This window comes from Cervus elaphus, chromosome 13 (assembly GCF_910594005.1).
Source record: "Cervus elaphus chromosome 13, mCerEla1.1, whole genome shotgun sequence".
Classification (NCBI taxonomy): Eukaryota; Metazoa; Chordata; class Mammalia; order Artiodactyla; family Cervidae; genus Cervus; species Cervus elaphus.
This window is the reverse complement of record NC_057827.1, coordinates 55496861-55513785: the sequence shown is the minus strand read 5'-3', so window position 1 is coordinate 55513785 and position 16925 is coordinate 55496861. Positions and strand designations below refer to the sequence as shown.

At 37.7% G+C, this 16925-nt stretch overlaps 1 pseudogene; it reads right to left on the bottom strand.

Annotated features, from left to right (window-relative positions):
* Positions 1–2213: 2213 nt before the first annotated feature.
* The window catches only part of LOC122706426, a 62688-nt pseudogene continuing 47976 nt past the window's right edge, over positions 2214–16925 (bottom strand).

The following is a 16925-nucleotide window of genomic DNA, read 5'->3' as shown; positions in this document are numbered from 1 at the left end:
TGTATTTGGATGAATGGAACAAGCAAAGTAGAATAGGGTATATATTACTTCCTTAAGGAAGAAGCTACTTGAATGTATTAAATTTTTTCCTTGTGGTCTATGAGGCTTATATGTTGGCCTAGTTTGGGAAGGCTGGGTTTCTGGTTTCAAGCATCTTAAGGGAACTATTAACTATTGCTACTTCATATTCATTTTAGTAAAAATTATGCTGTTCCTCTACAATATATCCAGGATCTTAAATGCTTCTATGCAGCTGCTCTTTTATCAGATGATTACCACGATGGTACAACAAAATGCCAAGAACAGTTTTTCATACAACTGCATGAAAACAATCCTAAAGCAGTGAGGATCTGGATGTAGCCTTTTCCTCAATTGGTCAACTTCTTGCAAGGGACAGTATGATCAGAAAAAGGACTGAGAGACAATATACATCTGAACAATGGCCAGGCCCTACAGGACAACTAGAATTCTTACCCACAACCTCTGGAAGAACTAGCCCAGGAAGACAAACCACTACTTCCGCAGACACTGATCCAGAAGAATCAAAGACTTGTGGCTTCCTGGTTGTTCTCCCCACTTCCAACTAAGGACCAACCAAGTTAACATAAAAGGTTTTGGATTGAGAAGGTTAGGGAGGAAGTGGACCATATTTAATACTTGCAGCAAGAATGAAGGAGAAGCACTCCTTAATATATAAAAGTCCAAGCAGCAGGAAGTAGATAATTTGCAATTAATGCATGTTATTAAATAAATCATTAACGTATTGCTTCTTTGTCATTTCAAATTGCCTTAATGCTACTTGCGTTAACAGCTGTGACTAACTAATAATACTCTTTCCAGGCTAGGTATTTTTGTTTTGTTTTGCTTTTGTCATCATTTCTTTCCCATTTAAAGAAATTCAACTTTCAAGACACAAGTCATTCAGCATTAAGTGTCAGCCTCCACTCTTTTTTCTTCAACTGGGCAAAAGGTGAAGTCTTGCATAGTAAGATCTCCTTCTTCCCTCTATTGAAATCTTTTCACTGGTTTGTGAAGATAAATGTTTTCCTGCCCTATTCACTCACCAAGAAAGAAGAGGTCAAGGGCTAGAAGTTAGCTTTTTTCATAAGGCTACACTCTCTGTATCATCCATATCTAGCAAAATGCAGCTGAGCAATTTTTGTTTGTTGAATATGAGTGCATTTCAGGAAATATGCTGCCAAGCGGTTTTGAAAGCCTAGAATTGTCAAAAAACATTATTAAGTTCAGTTATTACTAAAGGCAGATTGTATATCCATTACTATTTTAGGAACTGTTAGTGCTGTGTTTATGAGGTTGCCATCCTCAGAAGGATGACATCAGGAGAATAAGGGGTTGGGGAACACTGGGTCAGTATCATGGCTTTAGTATTTGTCTTGGCCTCAGTAAAATTCTGCTATATAATTGCACAGACTCAAGGTTAACTCACAGCTTGAATCTAAGAAGCTAACAGTCCAGGCTGCCCTCTTTGGGTGGAGTACCAAGGGTGCTGGACTCTGGAGAGATGTAAGATGTGAGATGACTGTTAAGTCCATATTCACGGGGCAATGCCATGGGGTTGAAGGGCTCTGGTCATCCAACTTGAGTGACCTGGGTTGGAGCTATGTCAGTGGGCGTCTGTGAGCTTGTATAGGACAGGCCATGGGAATACCTCCAGAGCCCAGAGCGCCAGAAGGCAGTGGAGGGCATGCCTAGATCCTGACCTGTACGCTGAGTGCAAGGAGCATCTGGTGAGAGACTAAGTGGATGCTGAGATATTCTTGGACAACTCTGGTCATCAGGACACCCAGAAGGTAGCCTTCCTGAATTTAGGGATACTGAAGTAAGATTTAAGATTTTTAACAGCTCAGAGCAAAGTATGAGTGCTAAGATCAGAGGGGTTGTGAGCTGGGCCAAAGCTGATGGGACTTGGCAGCTACCTAAGCTTGGTTTTGCCTAACAGTTATCTGACTCCAGTTCCTCCCTGGTGAGGAAATGGCTATGGAAATAAGTGCTCAGGTTTCAGAGGACTGCTTTATCTGGGCTCAGCCCCTGCTCCAGTGTGTCCATAGAGCAGAGGTAGTCCTATTCATTTCACTGCTTCAGAAGTAGAGTTGTGGGAGGGAGCTTGGCCCACTGAAACCAAGGTGATATGATCTGCTAATGGGAGAGGCAGCTGGAAAGCAGTGGTTATATGCTTTCTTTAGACTGCTACCCTAGCAAACCATAAGCTTTACATTTAAGTTCCCCTTCTTAGTCAAGCCTCCCTCCATCACCATTATATCAGCAGGCCACTTGTCCAGGGCCCCTGAGTTAGTCATGTCCAGTGTGGGATGAGCAATGGAATTCATGTGCAGAAGTGCACAATGCTCTGATATATTACATCTCACCTTTACAGGGAAGAGCCAGTTGGCATCCTGAATGATTGGTTCAATCACCATAATCACGTGAGTGGCTGCAGCCACCGCCATTTCAGAGAGCATTCCTTCATTTTTGGTCCATAACAAGTTAAGTACAGAAATGATTACAGTGCATTTTGTTACAGCTGTTGGTATAAGCAAGCTTTGCAAGGAACTTAATTCAAAGTTAATAAAATTTTGTGGTGGCAACTTTTGACCTGTTCTCCGTAAATCTCGAAGTTTTTTTTTGTCTTAGTCTTGCACACTTGCAACTTCTGTCTATTATTCATACAGATTAAAAGTCATCAAAATTTAAGGCAATTTCCATAATTAGGGTTTTAAATCAACATCTTACAGCATGGGGTTTATCCAGGTGAGAAGCAGAGCAGTCTACAACAGCTCTGTTTCTTTAGCTTGGAGGCCCCAACATCAACTTTAAAATGCCCTTCTCATTCTGGTTCCCTAGGAGAAGCAATGGCACAGGCTTCAACTAGAACCCCCTTCATATATTCTTTCAAAGGAGTCTCCAAAGCTGGTCTTTCCCCTCACCTATCTTAATTGACTCACATTTCAGGGACAGCCCTTCCTAAGATTGCTAATGTTTTTGATGGGATTATACTGAAACATTATAACGAAACAAATAATTTTCTCTACTTGCTATCAATGGCCACACAGTTGCACCCATCTGCTGCAAATTGATCCTTACACTGTTCTACTTGATTTTCTTGGGCTCTAGAATCACTGCAGATGGTGACTGCAGCCATAAAATTAAAAGATTCTTACTCCCTGTAAGAAAAGCTATGACCAACCTAGACAGCATATTAAAAAGCAGAGGTATTACTTTGTCAAAAAAGGTCCATCAAGTCAAAGCTATGGTTTTTCCAGTAGTTACGTATGGATGTGAGAGTTGGACTATAAAGAAAGCTGAGAGCCAAAGAATAGATAAGTTTGAACTGTAGTGTTGGAGAAGACTCTTGAGAGTCCCTTGGACTGCAAGGAGATCAAACCAGTCCATCCTAAAGAAAATCAGTCCTGAATATGCATTGGAAGGCTGATGCTGAAGCTGAAGCTCCAATACTTTGGCACCTGATGAGAAGAACTGACTCCATTGGAAAAAACCCTGATGCTGGGAAAGATTGAAGGCAGGAGGAGAAGGGGACGACAGAGGCTGAGATGGTTGGATGGCATCACCGACTCGATGGACATGAGCTTGAGCAAGCTCCGGGAGTTGGTAATGGGCAGGGAAGCCTGGTGTGCTGCTGTCCATGGGGTCACAGAGTCAGACACAACTGAACACCGAAATGACTGACTGACTTGATTTGTAGCTTCAACCATTTCTTAAGTCATTTTTTTTTTAATGGAAGTCCCTGAAAGTTGATTTCTGAAGATTTGTGAGCTTAGTTCCATCTGCCTCTAACCAAATCCCAGTTTATCAAGCAGTTTCCTCTGTTTCTGGATATTTAGGGATCTCCACTTCTGTTATGCCACACAGAAAGTACACAATCTTTTCTTCAACAAGGAAAAACTCTCCATCATAATGAACAGAGATTAGAGTTAACTGATTCTCAGCATCCCCATGCATTCAGTATTTTCACAAGTGAAAGTCTTCTAACTGAGCTGATGCTTCTTGAATATTCTGAGTTCCTGTACGGGTTCCCTGTACTTCCTCTGGTGTCAGCACCATGCTGGCCCTGGAAGCAAGCCATCAGGCTCTTGTGAGGATGGTAGTACACTACGCCATGTTCATGCACAGCTTGAATATTCACAGAAGACTTTTGTCTTCTCACCTCCACCCACAGTAAGCAGTGGCTAGGCTTTAGTGAGTTAAACCTGACAGGGCAGGGAGGCAGCACCAGTGATTCTCCAGGCCCTCCACTGAGCATGTCATGGGTCACTCACTGACACAGCCCTAATTCCTTCTTTATCTTTCTGTTTCTGCTATCTCACCTGCTGCTCTCTGATAGGACCTCTAAGTAGAATTTGGCTAAATCATCATGTCACTTGCACACAGAAGTGTGCAAATTCATGGAAGCCTGGTCGTTCTATCAGGTGAAATGTGGAAGCATGGAAAAGTATAGAATATGTATGATACTACTTTAAAATTTGTTGCATAATGCAAATATAAGCATTATTATAAAAATGTATATAAATGTAAAATTATATAAAAATATATATGAATTTATAAACATTAATAATCATACAGTTTGAATCTTTGTAGGAGAAATTCTTTTCAGGATGTATTGTTCTCTCTTGTAAGAAATAATTGTACAGTTGCTTAATTGCCATTTCTGAAAAAAAAATTAATTTTAACTTGGTTGTTGTGAAGTGTGACTTTGAAAGTAACTTGTCTTTTTGACAAAGGAAATGGTGAAATATGTGCTGCCAAAATACAAATTTGCTCTCTCTTCTTTTAAAGGTGCTTCTGAAAATATTCCATACACACTCTCCATATGCAGTGTAAACATCAATATTAAAATAGAAGTTAAGGAGGGATTTTGTGCCTGCTATGCACCCTATCCAATATTTAAAGCCAAACAGTTTTTAGTTAATACTGTCTCTAGTAATCACTCTATTGTTGCCACTGATGTTATTACTTTATGCATAAAACAAAGAGAGCCTCTGAGTTTTACTTTCAGCCTTTACCTGATAAAGAGTTTGAAATGTCAGTATGCAGTGTAGTATAAATACATACTAGACAAACTGAATTTAGAAGGCAATGATATATCCAAATTTGAAAGGAGATTTAGAGTTTGTTTATATTTTGCAAGTTCAGCACTGCTGAGTAATCAAGGTTACTATAATAAATAGCTATCAGTCAAGAGTCCTTCAAGAAAGAGAAATGGACAGTTAAATTGTTAAAGTCTGCATAAAAGAAGAATACATTATTAATTCACATACCAAAGAGAAAAGATATCCTGGAAAATATTTTCTAGGAAGAATTTTTAGTGGTTTTCTCATCAATCACACTAATTATTGATTTACAGACTACATACTAATAACATAGATTAAGTAGCCCCATTATTCATCACTGCATACCTACACATCTGAAATATTTCCATTGAATATTTCTTTCAATTAAATATTTTTCCAGAACAAATTTTGGTGTCAACTTTCCTACAATGAAATCAGTTCAAAAGTTCAATGCCATTTTTTTTTTTTTCCCCAAATCACATGCAACTGTGTTGGATTTTGTCACAGACAGGATAAACAACTATTGTCCCTATGTTAATTCCTCAAAGGGGAAAAAAGTATTGCAGTTGTGTAAATAATGATTTGTATTTGTCAAGAAGCATAAATCATTCCGAATTTTATGAAGAGAAGGGAAAACACCTTTAATAAAAAAGAAGCTAGACTTTGAGAAAACTGGCTTAAAACTCAACATTGGAAAAAAAAAAGAAACTAAGATCATGGCATCCGGTCCCATCGTTTCATGGCAAACAAGGGGGAAAGGTGGAAGCAGTGACAGCTTTCCTCTTCTTAGGCTCTAAAATCACTGAGGATGGAGATTGCAGCCATAAAATTAGAAGACGACTGCCTCTTGGCAGGAAAGCTACGACAAACCTAGACAATGTGTTACAAAGCAAAGACATCACTTTGCCAGCAAAGGTCCATATAGTCAAGGCTATGGCCTGTCTGGTAATCATGTATGAATGTGTGAGCTGGACCATGGAGAAGGCAAAGTACAGAAGAATTGATGCTTTCGAACTGTGGTGCTAGAGAAAACTCTTGAGAGTCCCTTGAACAGTAAATATATGAAACCAGTCAATCTTAAAGTAAATCAACCCTGAGGACTCATTGAAATGACTGATGTCAAAACTCCAATACTTTACCCACCTGATGCAAACAACTGACTCATTGGAAAAGACATTGATGCTGGGAAAGAGTGAAGGCAGAAGGAGAAGAAAGAGACAGAGGATGAGATGGTTGGATGGCATCACTGACTCAATGGACAGGAACTTGGGCAAACTTGGAGATGGTAAGGGACAGGGAAGCCTGGCATGCTGCAGTCCATGGGGTCACAGAGTCAAACAGACTTGGCAACTGAAAAACAACAACACTGTTTGAGAACAACCTACACATACACATATTTAAACTGTACTGACTTGTTAATAGAGAATGTTAGGGCTTCCCTGGGGAGAAGGAAATGGCAGCCCACTCCAGTGTTCTTTCCTGGAGAATCCCAGGGATGGTGGAGCCTGGTGGGCTGCCGTCTATCGGGTCTCACAGAGTTGGACACGACTGAAGCGACTTAGCAGCAGTAGCAGCAGCAGCAGAACTTCCCTGATAGCTCAGCTGGAAAAGAATTGGCCTGCAATGCGGGAGACCTGGGTTCGATCCCTGGGTCAGGAAGATCCTCTGGAGAAGAAACTGGCAACCCATTCCAGTATTCTTGCCTGGAGAACCCCATGGACTGAGAAGCCTGGCAGGCTACAGTCTACGGGGTCGCAAGAGTCGGACACGACTTAGCGACTAAACCACAAACCAATAGAGACTGTACAAGGAACATTTTAAAGGCATAAGAAGATGTCCAAGCATGCTTAACTTTTATAAAATCAGAATCCCATAGCTGAATGTCACCACACTGGGCACTACAGAGGGAAGGCTTCCCCTCGGCTGTGTTTTGGTGTGATGAGAGCATCTGACAGAGACTCCATCACGTGCTGCCATGGTTTCTGTAATGTAAGAACATTTCCAATATCTGCCCATTTTCCATTACTATTTTCTCTGTTAGATGTTACTAGGTTTCACAATGTTTTTCTAAAAAAAAAAAAAAAAAAAAAAGGTTTACGTTTTATCTTGTGAATTCACTGAATTGCATGACTCTTAGCTGCTGTATAGCTGTGGAGTTCTTCTGTCAAAAATGCAGAACCTCAGTGCGCACACAGCATGTACAGGCCTTACTCAGTCTTACTGTTGCTTTCTTACTCTCTTGGTCGAAATCATTTCTATTAGGACTATTGTGTAATAAATCATGTATTTAGAATGAGGCAAGGAATAAATGAAAACGATACAATCAAAAACACAAGATTGATAGAGGTGGTAATTTACATAATCTCTATAGAGGAAAAATCACAGGAACTGCTCAAGTAGTTTTCATTATAGACTCAAAAGTTTTATGTTGATGTCTTAAAACGCCGGTTATTTTTACCTTGAGACACTTTGAATGGAAGGTAGATTGTGTTGCGGTGCTACTTTTCCACCAGGGCCATGTATTTTACTTTTAGGCAGATATTTATTCCTTCTATTAGATTCAGTGGTTTTTCTTTTACTAGTCTACCATGGGCATTAAACTCAACTATATACTGTTTTAATAATCATTACCATTTGCCATCACCATTGTCTTCATGATAATCATAATTATGACTTCATCATCTGAAATAATACCACTAGAGCCAACAAAAATAGTAAAAGTTGCTATGTGCCAGTGGATGAATTGAGGATTTCTACAGATTGTTTTTTGCATTTATTTACCATAATAGCTCTAGGTATTCAATTTGGCTTATTAAAAAATGTGACTGAGCAAAGAATGTAAGTAGCCACTTGATTCTAAAATACGGTATCAGACCCTAGTTAGAGAGATGCTAGCAGCCAGTTTTATGACAGTGATTTGTTTTCCATATCAAAAATACAGACACACTTAAGGGAAGACTCCACCTTCTATGGTAGGTATCCTTTAGTTTTACCATCTATATAGTATTTTCACCTTCACCCCTTGCATTTCTATTTTATTCTGTGTGCTCCTCTTTAATATTTGATTGGCTTTATAAATGTAATGACCAAAATAAAATAGGTATGAATGAGTTTGAAGTGAACTGAGTGGAATGAAACTTTTTAACCCACAAATATCATTTATATAAACTCTATAGTTAACAACGTGCTTTTGGAGAAGGCAATGGCAACCTGCTCCAGTACTCTTGCCTGGAGAATCCCATGGACCCGAAGGAGCCTGGTAGGCTGCAGTCCATGCAGTCGCGAGGAGTCGGACACAACTGAGAGACTTCACTTTCACTTTTCACTTTCATGCATTGGAGAAGGAAATGGCAACCCACTCCAGTGTTCTTGCCTGGAGAATCCCAGGGACGGGGCAGCCTGGTGGGCTGCCGTCTATGGGGTCGCACAGAGTCGGACGTGACTGAAGTGACTTAGCATTAGCAGCAACAACATGCTTTATGCTCTTTTTGATGAAAACATGAATGCTTTACCCATAAGGCTAAAAATAAGGCAAGCATTTGTACTTTTAACCTTTCTTATTCTCTACTATACTTGAGATCCTAGCAAGTTGAACAAAGACAAAAATGAAATAAAATGTACACATTTTACTGACGAAGGGATAAAGCAGCTTTAGTCATAGAAGATAAGGTTCTACATATAAAAGCTTAAACGTATACAAAACTATTAGAATTAATTTGATAAGTTCACTTGTTATAATATCACTATTTAAAGTTAAACTGTGTTTCTGTATACTATCAACAAACAGAAAATAAAACTAAAACAAATATATCTTTTACAAAAGCACTAAAGAATATAAAACATGTATGGGTTAATGTAACAAAATATATATAAGATCTCTAAATAAGAACTCTGGTGATAGAAGTCAGAGAAGACTTAAATTGAGATTTATACTATGTTTATACAATGCTTCCCTGGTGGCTCAACTGGTATAAAATCTGCCTGCAATGCAGGAGACCTGGGTTCAATTTCTGGCTTGGGAAGATCCCCTGGAGAAGGGAATGGCAACCCACACCAGTGTTCTTGCCTGGAGAATGCCATGGATAGAGGAGACTGGTGGTCTACAGTCTATGGGCTCTCAGTTAGACATGACTGAGCTACTAACACACACAATGTTTATGAATTCAAAGATGCAATACTGTTATATCAATTATCCCAGAAATTATTATTAGAATTAACAAATTCTAAAAAATTTCTGAAAAAAAAATGTTTTTTAAAATTGATAAAATGATTCTAAAATTCATGTAGAAACTCAGGTCTAAAATAGCCAAAATAATTCTGAAGATATAATTTAAACATGTTGAGAAATCACAGTGCTTTTTTCATAATCAAGACATATTGTGGTATTGACACAGAGACAGGTAACTAGATCAACTGAACTAAATTAAGTGTCCAGAAACAGACATACATTTATATGGCAAATTAATTTTTAAAATGTACCAAAGTCAATTAATGGCAAAATATAGTCTTTGGCAAATTGTTCTGGTACACTGAGCTATTCATATGTGAAGAAAATGAACCACTATCTCACACCACACAAAAACTGAGATTGATATATGACCCCAGTCTGAAAGCTAAAACTACACATCTTCTACAAGACTATATGTTATAATATCTTTACAATCTTGGCATAGTAAAGATTTCCTAGAGAGGACCAAATTAGCATTGAAAATAAAGATCTTTAATTAAAAAAAAATTAACCAACAGACATAGGTATGAAAATTAACAGGAAGTCACAGAGTGGGGGAAATGAAGGGTTATACATACACGTTTGGCAAAAGACTTGTTTCCAGAAAACACGAATGAATGTATGAGAGTAGCTCAGTCATGTCTGATGCTTTGCCACCCCATGGATTATAGCTTGCCAGGCTTTTCTGTCCATGGAATTTTCCAGGCAAGAATACTGGGGTAGGTTGCCATTTCCTTCTCCAGGGAATCTTCCCAACACAGGGATAAAACCCAGGTCTCCTGTACTGTAGGCAGATTCTTTACTGTCAGAACAACAAGGGAAACTAAAGTGAAAGTTGCTCAGTCCTGTCTGACTCTTTGAGACCCCGTTGACTGTCCACGGAGTTCTCCAGGCCAGAATACTGGAGTGGGTAGCTTTTTCGCCTCTTTAGTGGATCTTCCCAAACTAGGAATCGAACCAGGGTTCCCTGTATTGCAGGAGGATTCTTTACCAGCTGAGTTATCAGGGAAGTCCCATGAAGGAATACATGAAGACTTTCCATAAATCAATAATGAGCAAATAAAATCAGCAAAACAATAAAAACTCCAAAAAGAGAGTTGCACATTTACCAAGAAGTTAATAAAGAAGCAATCAGCATCATTAGTTATGAAGGGTGTAGAAATTCAAATATAGCACTGTTGGTGAAGACTTGAGTTCCTGATCAAAAACCTATGTATGATTTTTCAGTCCTGACCATGGGACACTAGATAGGCTCTACCTGGCAGGCCTCTTGGACTAAAGCTGCCCTCTCCACCCCGGAACTGGTGCACAGCCGGCACACTGCAGTCTCTGAATGGAGTTTCAATCAAAGATGCAGGCCTTCTCTGGCTGGCAGATATCTTAATAATATCTGCATTTCTAACCTCGGTACTTACTCCAAAGATTGTATAAGTGAATGTTGTTAGTTGCTCAGTCAAGTCCAACTTGTTGCAACTGATGGATTGTAGATGGCTAGGCTACAATGGAATTCTTGTCTATGGAATTCTTCCAGGCAAGAATACTGGAGTGGGTTGCCATTTCCTTCTCCAGGGAATCTTCCCCCCCAGGGATTGAACCCAGATCTTCTGCATTTCTTTACCATTTCTGCAGATTTGTTACCGTCTGAGCCACCAGGGAAGCCCATATGGTCATCAGCATGATTGTGTCCTGTTTCAGATGATGTACTAGGCTTAATTCACTTAAAGAAAACATTTTACTACTACTTTCAGTAAAACTTCACTACATCACTTCAGTAAAACTTCACTTAATCAACAGGTAATTATTAGATACATTTTATTGCCCTGCACTATATAATGTTTATGAACCCCTGAAGAAGACAATCATTAAAAGGGTTTATCAAACATGCTGAGTTTCATGATGGAAAGAGCAAGTTAATTCATTTGCAAGAATATTTTCCTAAGAAAAATGTAAATACTTCCTGAATAATTCACTATTTTTGATGAATAATTGAGAAATCACAGAATATTTTTTTTTAATTTAAGCTTTTTAGTGCTGTCATACTCTAAATGGGGGCTTCCCTCATAGCTCAGTCAGTAAAGAATGTGCCTGCAATGCAGGAGACCTAGGTTCAATTTCCGGGTCAGGAAGATCCTCTGGAGAAGGAAATAGCAACCCACTCCAATGTTCTCGCCTGGAGAATCCCATGGACAGAGGAGCCTGGCAGGCTATAGTCCATGGGGTCACAAGAGTCGGACATGACTTAGCAACTAAACCACCATACTATAGTAGTCTGTATTCCCTCTTTTAAAAATAATAGCTATGAGGGCTTCCCTGGTGGCTCAGTGGCAAAGAAACCACCTGCCAATGCAGGAGACATGTGTTCAATCCCTGATCCAGGAAGATCCACTGAAGCCCTCAAATTCTAGAGTCCATGAGCCACAATGAGAAGCCACTGCAGTAAGAAGCCTACACACTGCAATTAGAGAGTAGGTCCCGCTCATTGCAACTAGAGAAAAGTCCATGCAGCAACTAAGACTCAGCACAGCCAAAAGTAAATAAATTAATTTTTAAAAAAGACTCTGAGAGAAAATGACTTTAAATAAAACACTAGCTATCAAATGAAATATCATTAACTATTATTATAATTGTTACAACGATTATAGAAAATATTTAAAGAGCACTTATTACATACCTGACATTGTTTAAGTACTTTATATGGACAAGCTCTTTTATTTCTCAAAAGTCATTCTGTGAGTCAGATGCTAATGCTGTCATTATTGTAGCAAGTTTAGGGTCTATCTATAAACTGCCAGAGTATTCAAGCCTGAAAAAATTGTTGCCTCTTAATGAGATGATAATTATTAAAGTTGTGCATTTTATTTTTTATCTTTATTTTATTTTTTAAAATTATGAAAATATGATAACACATTTACAGGAGACTTGGAAAAAACAAAACAAAGTTACACATAGTTCCACTACATATTATAATTGTTTTAAGCAGATAAATTAAGATTTTTAGTTGGAGTTTCAATATCAAACCCACAGAAATTAATAGAACAAATGTACAGAGAAGTAGAAGAATATAGTAGACCTGAAGAGCATTATGAACCAATGCAACATAAGATTTATATAATTTTCACACAATAGTAGGATACAAATTCTATTCAAGTTCCCATAGACTATAAACTAGAAAACACCGGGACAAATCCAGAGACATAAGACCAGGTACAGAAATTTCATGTCTAAAGGTATAGAAATCATACAGTCTGTTCCCTTATGACTATGGAATTATGTTAGAGATTGATATCAAAAGATACTTGAAAATAACCCACATATTTTCAAGTGCTATGTGACATGTACCAAGAGAGATCTTTGACTTAGCTATTGAAAGTCTCAATAAAGTTAGAAGACTGGAAAGGGTGATTGCAGAGAAGAAAGTATGTAAATAAGAAATAAATATCAAAGATACTTTAAAAAATTCCATGTATTTGGAAATTAAATGTCTACTTTTAAATGAGGGGTATATCTAAGAAGCCATAACAAGGAAAATTAGAAAATATCTGTAGTAGAATAAAACTGAAAAAAGAATTTACCAGGTGATTTCATGCAGCTGAAGCTGCTAAATGCAAATAAGTACAACTGCAGTGGAGTCTTGAATAAGGTATGGAAATAAGTAAAGGACACTAGCATAACATTTTGTGAGATTTGAACAAAATCTGTACTTCAGTTAATAATACTGTATTGGATTAGAAGTTTAAAGCCTCATTCAATTTTTTTTTAATCACTCAGATGATAAGCTTCCTAGACTTTTAGCAGTAATACGAGATGCTAAATACATGTAACTATATAAAATTTTTGAGTGAATAAAGGTAAAAATCTAGCATTCAACTCATACCAAGTCAAACAAGTAGAACCAAAATGTCATAAATTATTTGACTAGGCAAAATTTCATAAGTTTTCTAAAATATATGTACTATACATACTACACACACACACACACATATATATATATATATATATTTTATACAAAAGCTTTTCTACTATGCTTGGTAAAGACTTGAGAAAGCACATGAGGGACAGAGAAATTGGAAAACATAAACTAAATTAAATGGGAGCACTGAATATGAAATGAAAAAGTGAAACAAACTAGATAAAAGTAAAAAATCATCATATAGCCTAGTTGTTTTTAAACATTATCTTGAAATTTTTGAAAAATACAAATGCCCAGATATATTGCTATTTTTCCCTCCAAAGCTCCAGATGTGTTTCTAATGAGTAGCCATATTTAAACTTGTGCATTTTAAATAAATTCACGATTTTAGGCAGGTTATGAAGAGATTTTTGAAAAATGTTTATTTGACCTGTTTTTCTAGGAATTTCAGTAATACTATATGTAGTGAAATTGTGAAGTGGCAAAGAGAGAAACTTCACTACGGTGGAACTTGCAGTTCTTGCTAAAGAGAGAAATGTGACTTAGGGACCAAATCTTTAGTGGAATTTCTTGCACCCTTATGTTCACAGCAACACTGTTTACAATAGCCAAGACATGGAAGCAACCTAAATATCTGTCAACTTAGGAATGGATAGCGAAGATTGTATGTATGAGTGAAAGTGTCAGTTGCTCAGTCGTGTCTGACTCTTTGTGATCCCCATGGACTAGAGCCTGCCAGGCTCCTCTGTACATGGAATTCTCCAGGCAAGAATACTAGAGTGGTAGCCATTCCCTTTTCCAGGTGTTCTTTCTGACCCAGAGATCTGAACCCAAGTCTCCTGCATCACAGGAAGATTTTCTACTGAGTCACCAGGAAAGCTCTCTCTCTCTCTCTATGTATATATCTCATATAATATGTTTAGGGATATTACTCAGACATGAAAAAGAATGAAATGATGTCATTTGCAGTAACATAGATAGACCCAGAGATTATCATATTAAGTCAAACAACAAGCAAAAGACAAATATCATATGATATCACTTATATGTGGAATATTTAACAAAGAGAAAAAAATAACTTATTTATAAAACAGAAATAGACTTAAAGGCATAGAAAACAACCTTACAGTTACCAAAAGGGAAAGGTAGGGGAAAAAATTGGTATTAACAGCTACACACTCCTATATATAAAATACATAAACAACAAGGTCCAACTGTATAGCACAGGGAACTATAGTCAATATCTTGTAATAACTATAATGGAAAAGAATATAATTTCAGAGTCAAAAAAAATCTGAGTCATGTTTCTGTACACCTGAGACACTGTAAATCAACTATACTTCAATTAAAAAACAGGGATCGTAAAATTAACACGCAAAAATCCCTTGCATTCCTATATACTAACAATGAAAAAACAGAAAGAGAAATTAAGGAAACAATACCATTCACCATTGCAACAAAAAGAATAAAATACTTAGGAGTATATCTACCTAAAGAAACAAAAGACCTATACATAGAAAACTATAAAACACTGATGAAAGAAATCAAAGAGGACACAAACAGATGGAGAAACATACCATGCTCATGGATTGGAAGAATCAATATTGTCAAAATGGCTATTCTACCCAAAGCAATCTACAGATTCAATGCAATCCCTATCAAGCTACTGACAGTATTTTTCACAGAACTAGAACAAATAATTTCACAATTTGTATGGAAATACAAAAAACCTCGAATAGCCAAAGTAATCTTGAGAAAGAAGAATGGAACTGGAGGAATCAAGCTGCCTGACTTCAGGCTCTACTACAAAGCCACAGTCATCAAGACAGTATGGTACTGGCACAAAGACAGAAATATAGATCAATGGAACAGAATAGAAAGCCCAGAGATAAATCCACGAGCTTATGGACACCTTATCTTTGACAAAGGAGGCAAGGATATACAATGGAAAAAAGACAACCTCTTTAACAAGTGGTGCTGGGAAAGCTGGTCAACCACTTGTAAAAGAATGAAACTAGAACACTTTATAACACCATAACAAAAATAAACTCAAAATGGATTAAAGATCTAAATGTAAGACCAGAAACCATAAAACTCCTAGAGGAGAACATAGGCAAAACACTCTCCGACATAAACCACAGCAAGATCCTCTATGACCCAACTCCAAGAATATTGGAAATAAAAGCAAAACTAAACAAATGGGACCTAATGAAACTTAAAAGCTTTTGCACAACAAAGGAAACTATAAGTAAGGTGAAAAGACAGCCCTCAGATTGGGAGAAAATAATAGCAAATGAAGAAACAGACAAAGGATTAATCTCCAAAATATACAAGCAACTCCTGCACCTCAATTCCAGAAAAATAAATGACCCAATCAAAAAATGGGCCAAAGAACTAAACAGACATTTCTCCAAAGAAGACATACAGATGGCTAACAAACACATGAAAAGGTGCTCAACATCACTCATTATCAGAGAAATGCAAATGAAAACCACAATGAGGTATCATTACACGCCAGTCAGGATGGCTGCTATCCAAAAGTCTACAAGCAATAAATGCTGGAGAGGGTGTGGAGAAAAGGGAACCCTCTTACACTGTTGGTGGGAATGCAAACTAGTACAGCCGCTATGGAGAACAGTGTGGAGATTTCTTAAAAAACTGGAAATAGAACTGCCATATGACCCAGCAATCCCACTTCTGGGCATACACACTGAGGAAACCAGATCTGAAAGAGACACGTGCACCCCAATGTTCATCGCAGCACTGTTTATAATAGCCAGGACATGGAAGCAACCTAGATGCCCATCAGCAGATGAATGGATAAGGAAGCTGTGGTACATATACACCATGGAATATTACTCAGCCGTTAAAAAGAATTCATTTGAACCAGTTCTAATGAGATGGATGAAACTGGAGCCCATTATACAGAGTGAAGTAAGCCAGAAAGATAAAGAACATTACAGCATACTAACACATATATATGGAATTTAGAAAGATGGTAATGATAACCCTATATGCAAAACAGAAAAAGAGACACAGAAGTACAGAACAGACTTTTGAACTCTGTGGGAGAGGGTGAGGCTGGGATGTTGCAAAAGAACAGCATGTATATTATCTATGGTGAAACAGGTCACCAGCCCAGGTGGGATGCATGAGACAAGTGCTTGAGCCTGGTGCACTGGGAAGACCCAGAGGAATCGGGTGGAGAGGGAGGTGGGAGGGGGGATCGGGATGGGGAATACGTGTAAATCTATTGCTGATTCATGTCAATGTATGACAAAACCCACTGAAAAAATAAATTAATTAATTAATAAATTAATTAAAAAAAAAAAACAGGGATCGTGCTTTTTATATCCTTGTTACCAAGATAAAGTACTTTCTCTAAGAACAAATTATAACATATTTTAGCTTCTTTGTCCATTCCACAGTAAAATGACATTCCCAGTTGTTAAATCTGGAAAATAAATCACTGTACTTAATTGATAGAGCTGTTTATTCATCTTTGCAATTTCTCGTTCAGTACTGGGAGGCCAACCTTAGTTAGACCTGTCTGTAATTAGGTGGGTAAATCAGCTTATTACTGGAGTTTGTTTTATAATTACTACTTCACCTAAGATTTAGTATGAAAAACGTTAACTATGGTATTTCCTTCTACCACTCCTTTGTATTTTTAAGAAATTTTACAGACTCTTGTGTAAAA